Here is a 5698-nt window from a genome sequence, read left to right on the forward strand (position 1 = left end):
TATAAAGAACATTGGGATGCCACTTATTTTTAAGACAGTGCAGCTAAAATAACTATAGTTTTAGCTGGAATATACAAGAGAGTCTCATAAGACATTGTCAACTAAATCAAACCTTACCCTGTTTTTTAAGGTAAGACACTATACCAATTCTTACCATTTTTAAAGAAATTATCTCTTGTGGATATGGTAATATGCAGAGACAGAAGAAACACAGGATGACTCTTTTTTAAAAGACAAGGCATATCTATGCGTTATTAAATTCAAAAACCCCATGACATTAAACCTACCTCAAAAACAGGTCAAAAGGGACTTGTTTTATGGCAACTAGAATACTATTCAGCTACCTCCACTTACTGCATTCATGCATTCAGAGGGCTGGATTAGAAACTGGTTCAATTAACAAATGTGCATGGAGCTGTCATCATGCAAGAAGAGATAAGTGTATTTATGATTAAAGTGGTCTGCTAAATCAGAGCCACCATCTCCTAACTCATTCATGGCTTGAGGCCATTCATGGATCACCTTGTTACCCTAACCCTTTGCTAATTTAAAATATTTGCTCACTAGATTCGTGTTACTTCACATGCCATGACCATCTCCAGTCATCCTTCTAGCAATACAGTGCCAAGATCTAGCATGCTGATTACAGCAATTGAATACAATCCTGACCACTCAACTACAGGCCTATTCATACCCACCTGTATGATGCATTTAATGTGTAATTTGGGGTGATTCACTAGGCCCAGCTTCCCATCTTTATTGCTCTTCTAATATGTAAGCAATTTGTAACCTACGACCATAAAGACAAGAGTTCTTTGGATGTGTTACATGCTTGTAATGATTAACATTATTTTATTCCTCATCTGACTTTTTTATTTGAAAGCAGCTAAAAATTATATTTTGTACTGCAAATGAAATTGATTTCTGGTGGAAACCAAATCCACTGCCATAGATAGTAAGGAATTCCCTTTTATCCAGCTAGCAGGAAGAAATGTGTTACAAATGTGAAAGAATTATGCAATGCTGAGATTCTGCTAATCCTAAGGGCAACCACTGACTGCTGAGACTGGCACATGTTGTGTGGGCAACTGCTCCCAAGACGAAGGCTTATCAGATGGGTGCAGGCTGCAGGATGTGGCCTTGGGTTCTCTCCAAGCCAAGCAGAATGTACTGCTTTCAAACCCCCAGCCTGCCTTCTGCTGCTCTTGCACTGTGCTGAAACATCTGTTTTCTATGAGACTAAAATCACTGACCAGCTGTTTAACTCTTAGATGTGCTAGTTTAAAGGAATCATCCAGGCAATTAAAACAACTGGTTCCCTGAAAAATCATCTCTAATGGATGTGTGTCAACTTTTATTTATGTTTTCCTTTCACTCCTATGTGAATCCTCCGATGTTGATGAGGTGCAGATTCTGAGTGATGTTTTCCTGCTGGTTCTAGGGCATCTGCAACACCCTGTCTCACGGGGTTGGTAAGAGTGGACTCCTACTGCTGCCCTCCTCAGCACAGGGCTCCTGATGGAGCCTCCATCCCTCCCACTTGCAGCAAGTTTGCATTATCACTTGAATAACTGTTTGTGAGCAATCTGCTTCTGTGAACTGACTGACACCACAGGTACATTCACGTAGTAAGGTCTTCCCTTGCTACCTAAAAAAAAGTAAAGATATTGTCTGCCATACATTGCATATATTCTTAGTACTTCAGACTGAAGTAAATAGACATTGCAATCCTACTCTGGTTCCCTTTCAAAGTCTGTCTGTAGTAGATTTACACATGAAAACATCTGATTACCATTAGCATCTGTAGTTAATCTTCCAGTTGCAGTCTGACCATTAAGAAATCTACAGAAGCCAAAAAATGAAGGAACAATGAAACAACACTCTTGAAATACCACATGAAAAATGGTACTCTTTGAGCTGTCTGTGTTTAAATCTTTCTCCCAAATGCCTACTCCTTCATCTGTTCTCACATTAATACAGTGGGTAGGTATGAAGGCATTTGGAATGCCTCCCCACTTACAAGTGTATATAGCTGACAACTACACTTCTGCTTCTTTTCTTCTTTTTTTTTTTTTTTTTTTTAATTCACACCAGGTGGAACTGTTAAACTGATTAATCATCATGAATTAAGCAGTTTTCATTCACTAAAGGCATCACTAAAAGCCCACACTCTCGCTTGAGGTTGTTTTGAACCATCAAGTGCATGCTTTTCTTTGTAGACAAAGTTTCTTCTCTCATCCAGTCCATCATCAGCTAAGACAAAGAAATTCAGTCTCACTGGTGAGCTTTGACCTTTTGTTATCCAGAAAGCAATGAAGATCTTACAAAATCAGCTCTGGTGTTAATCCATAGTTACCCTCCCAAGCAAACAAGTTCTTTTCAAACAAGCCACCTCTAGATTAAAAAACTGTATCCTACTGTGCTCCAGTCCAGCACCTCAAAGTCACACTTAGTAGCCTGGGATTACATCTCTCAGTTCCTGTGTATTTTCTGTCAGTGGAATTTGAGCTGTACTTGACTGCTGTTTGAGATCAATAGAGATATTCCACCCCCATACAGAGGAGTCCAGCTTCCATCAAACACGGTGCTGCTCTGTCCTGAAACCAGAACTTGGGAACAGGTAGCTGCTTTTTTCAATATGTTGCCAAACACTCAGAATGTAGAACACTTCATAATTAACATGCTTTTCACCTTATAAAGGTGAAATACTTCACCTCATTTTGAATCACACCCAGTTCATTATATTCTTCTTCTCCCACTTTCCTCCTCCCACAAAACTAATAACCTTATAACCTGTAAGAAAGTGGTGTGTGCTTGATTTCTTTGTCCAGCTTGAAGCCCAGGTACTTGCATATGGCTAAGGATAAAGCCAGCAGGGAAGGAAAACATCATTTATATATTTAGAAGCTAGTTTGTAGTTTGTGAGATGTCTAGGGCCACTATTCAAAATTAGTTTCCTTTGTTCTTTGGAAGTCAGCTATAATATCCTAGGTAAATGGAGTAGGATTTAAGGAAGATTTCTGCATTTTTAACACTATGGCTGTAGTAATAGAAGCTGTAATAGCAGCTGTATAAACATAATTTGGAAAAAGAGAAAAAAAAAATTGTAAAAGGCAAAGCCAAAGTGGCAAACATAGAAAAAAAATGGGGAAATCTGGCTGAGGTTAATATTCAGTTCACTTCCTCAGGTACACCAAATAGAAGTATATAATGTCCACTATGAAGGAATGAGGTCATACAAAATAGTTGGATCTTCTTTCTGCTTGACAGCTCCTGCACTACATAATTTTTCTCTGTATTCTTGAAGTATTTATATAACTATGAATTCTTCAGAAGGAAACAGGGAATTTTAAACAAGAGAGAAATTAATAGTATGTATGAAGAAATGACTTGTTGCTATCAGCATTGAGACAGTGAAGCAAATTAAGGGAAACTTAGAAAAATTAAAATGATAACCAATATTACACTTCACTGAAAATGTTATGTTTGTCTCTAGAGATTACTGGCAAACTAGAGGAATCACCACCCTTGGACTGATGTTCACTGGCAAAAATGTTCAAAGTGTTACATCACATAGTTTTATAACAAAAAAATTTCTCTATAGAAATCAATAGCAATTGTGAAATCTCATCCATGCAAGTGATATGACTAGAACTTGAATAAATAAATCAATTAAAATATCCATTAGGAATAGCAATGCAGTAATTTTTTTTTCCAGTGCGTGTTTACTTGGCTTACCCTTGTTTGGAAATATTTCTAGTTAAGAGGCAAATCCAGATGTACATAAGAAAAGCCTTTTATTTCCCTCCCTCCGCCAAATAATAGGACAGTGTAAGCACATTGAAGTTAGACATTGATGTTTTCCAAAATATACATCAGCCCTCCCCAAAAGGAAGCAATGAGAATTCTTTGGAACTTCCTGCAGTATTGTATAACACCCCCAAGGCACTCCTGCCCTCTCCTCTGAAGCTGAATGAAAGAAGCCCATGTAGTTGTTGGGTGGGACCACGGCATTATTAGTCCACTCAGCTGTAATGAACAGGGTTAGGAGGTCAACAGAAGACTGCCTAGGTTTAAATGCTGACAGAAATTTCTCTGTCACCTTTTCCTCAGTGGAATGCTGCTGCATTTGATCACCTTCTAATTCGTGTAGAGCTTTCTTCTTTTCGAAGCTAACAATTTAGGGATTATTCCTGGAAATGTTGCTGCTGAGATCATGTCCTTTTCTGGAGGCCTGTTGATCTAATGTGCAAAGCAAGACCAAGAGCAAATCCCTGAGACAAGTTGAAGTATCTTAACAGAGAATTAAATTTCTTCTTAAGTTTTTTAGGAAAAGGCTAGAAGCTACTCAAAGCTCAAGAAGCTTTTCAGGGAGCCCCAAGGCATTGTTGTTTCATCCCCATGCTATCCCACCATAAGTTTTCCTCATAACTCCTCACAGACTGCAGGAGGCTTCACAGGACAGTATTCTGTCCATACACAGCCACAATGAAACGCAGATATTGAACTGACCAGAAATGCCTGGACAACAGTAAAGCAGGAGCGCAGAGTTCTGTGCTCACAGAGACTATTCAAATGCATATTGCCTGGTCACAGACATGACCTTTCCTGGTCTCTGATGACTGATTTCAGCTGCTGATATGTCTGTTTGACAGGAAAGTCAGTTGTCAATAAGCAAACCAACTGGAGCTGTGTGGGTGCCAGGCTGCAAAGCAGTTACAGGAAATGTGCAAGAAATCATCTTTCAGCATCTGTGTTCTGCCTAGACAGGATAGTTTGGACACTCTAACCAGACAGTGGCAAATTCCTGAGCTAAGTTATGTGCTTGATCATATCACAGTTGCTTTTAATTGCCTTTTTCATCAAATATTCCATCAGAATACCGAATTGATAATTTTAGTAAAATCACAAAACCAAAATAACATAGTATTTATAATAGATAATTTCTTTTAGACCTAGCCCACAGCATTCTTTATTTCTATGCATTGGGTAAAAATGAAGTAAATTGAGTTTAAAATTAACAGTGGCAATGCTCCGTAAAACTTAGACTTAATCTAGTGCTGCAGTCATACAATAAATGTATGCAATGCATTCCAGTGCTCTTAGGTAGGGTTTGTTATATTTCAAAATATGTAAACAAATGCTGAATGTCTGCCTACTTTTCCTTTAAAAAAAAAAAGTGCCCACAAAACCCAGAGATTTCAGAAAGATTCTGGTTGTCAAAGCCTTAAAAGATGAGATATTACTGAAAAATAATACAGTGCTAGTACATCATTGAAATAACAAAATGGTGTATGACACTCACCTGGCTCATTCAGTACATGAAGTTTGGATACTAGTGGCAAGGAGAAATCATAGTTGTAACTTTGGAAAAAGACAATGGGAAAAAAAATTTCAATGAAACAACGCAAGAAGCTCCAATAGCTTGAATTGTCTGAGATAGTCACCTTTGGCTGCCTTTCTGGCTGCTGGAGAGAAACAGAGATTTCAAAGGCCTATTCATCATCCCTTAAACAACAAAAATACACCTGTGAACATAATCAAAAAAATCTTTCACATACTTTAAGGAGCATCTATGGCAACCAACTCTGTAGTACATGCTCTGCTACGGAGTTCTAAAATTTGGGAAGATAAACACCATCCTATTTTTACCGGATATGTTACATCTGAGCATAGTCTACATGTGTTTAAATGGAAG

The sequence above is a fragment of the Corvus moneduloides genome, chromosome 2 (assembly GCF_009650955.1).
Source record: "Corvus moneduloides isolate bCorMon1 chromosome 2, bCorMon1.pri, whole genome shotgun sequence".
Classification (NCBI taxonomy): domain Eukaryota; kingdom Metazoa; phylum Chordata; class Aves; order Passeriformes; family Corvidae; genus Corvus; species Corvus moneduloides.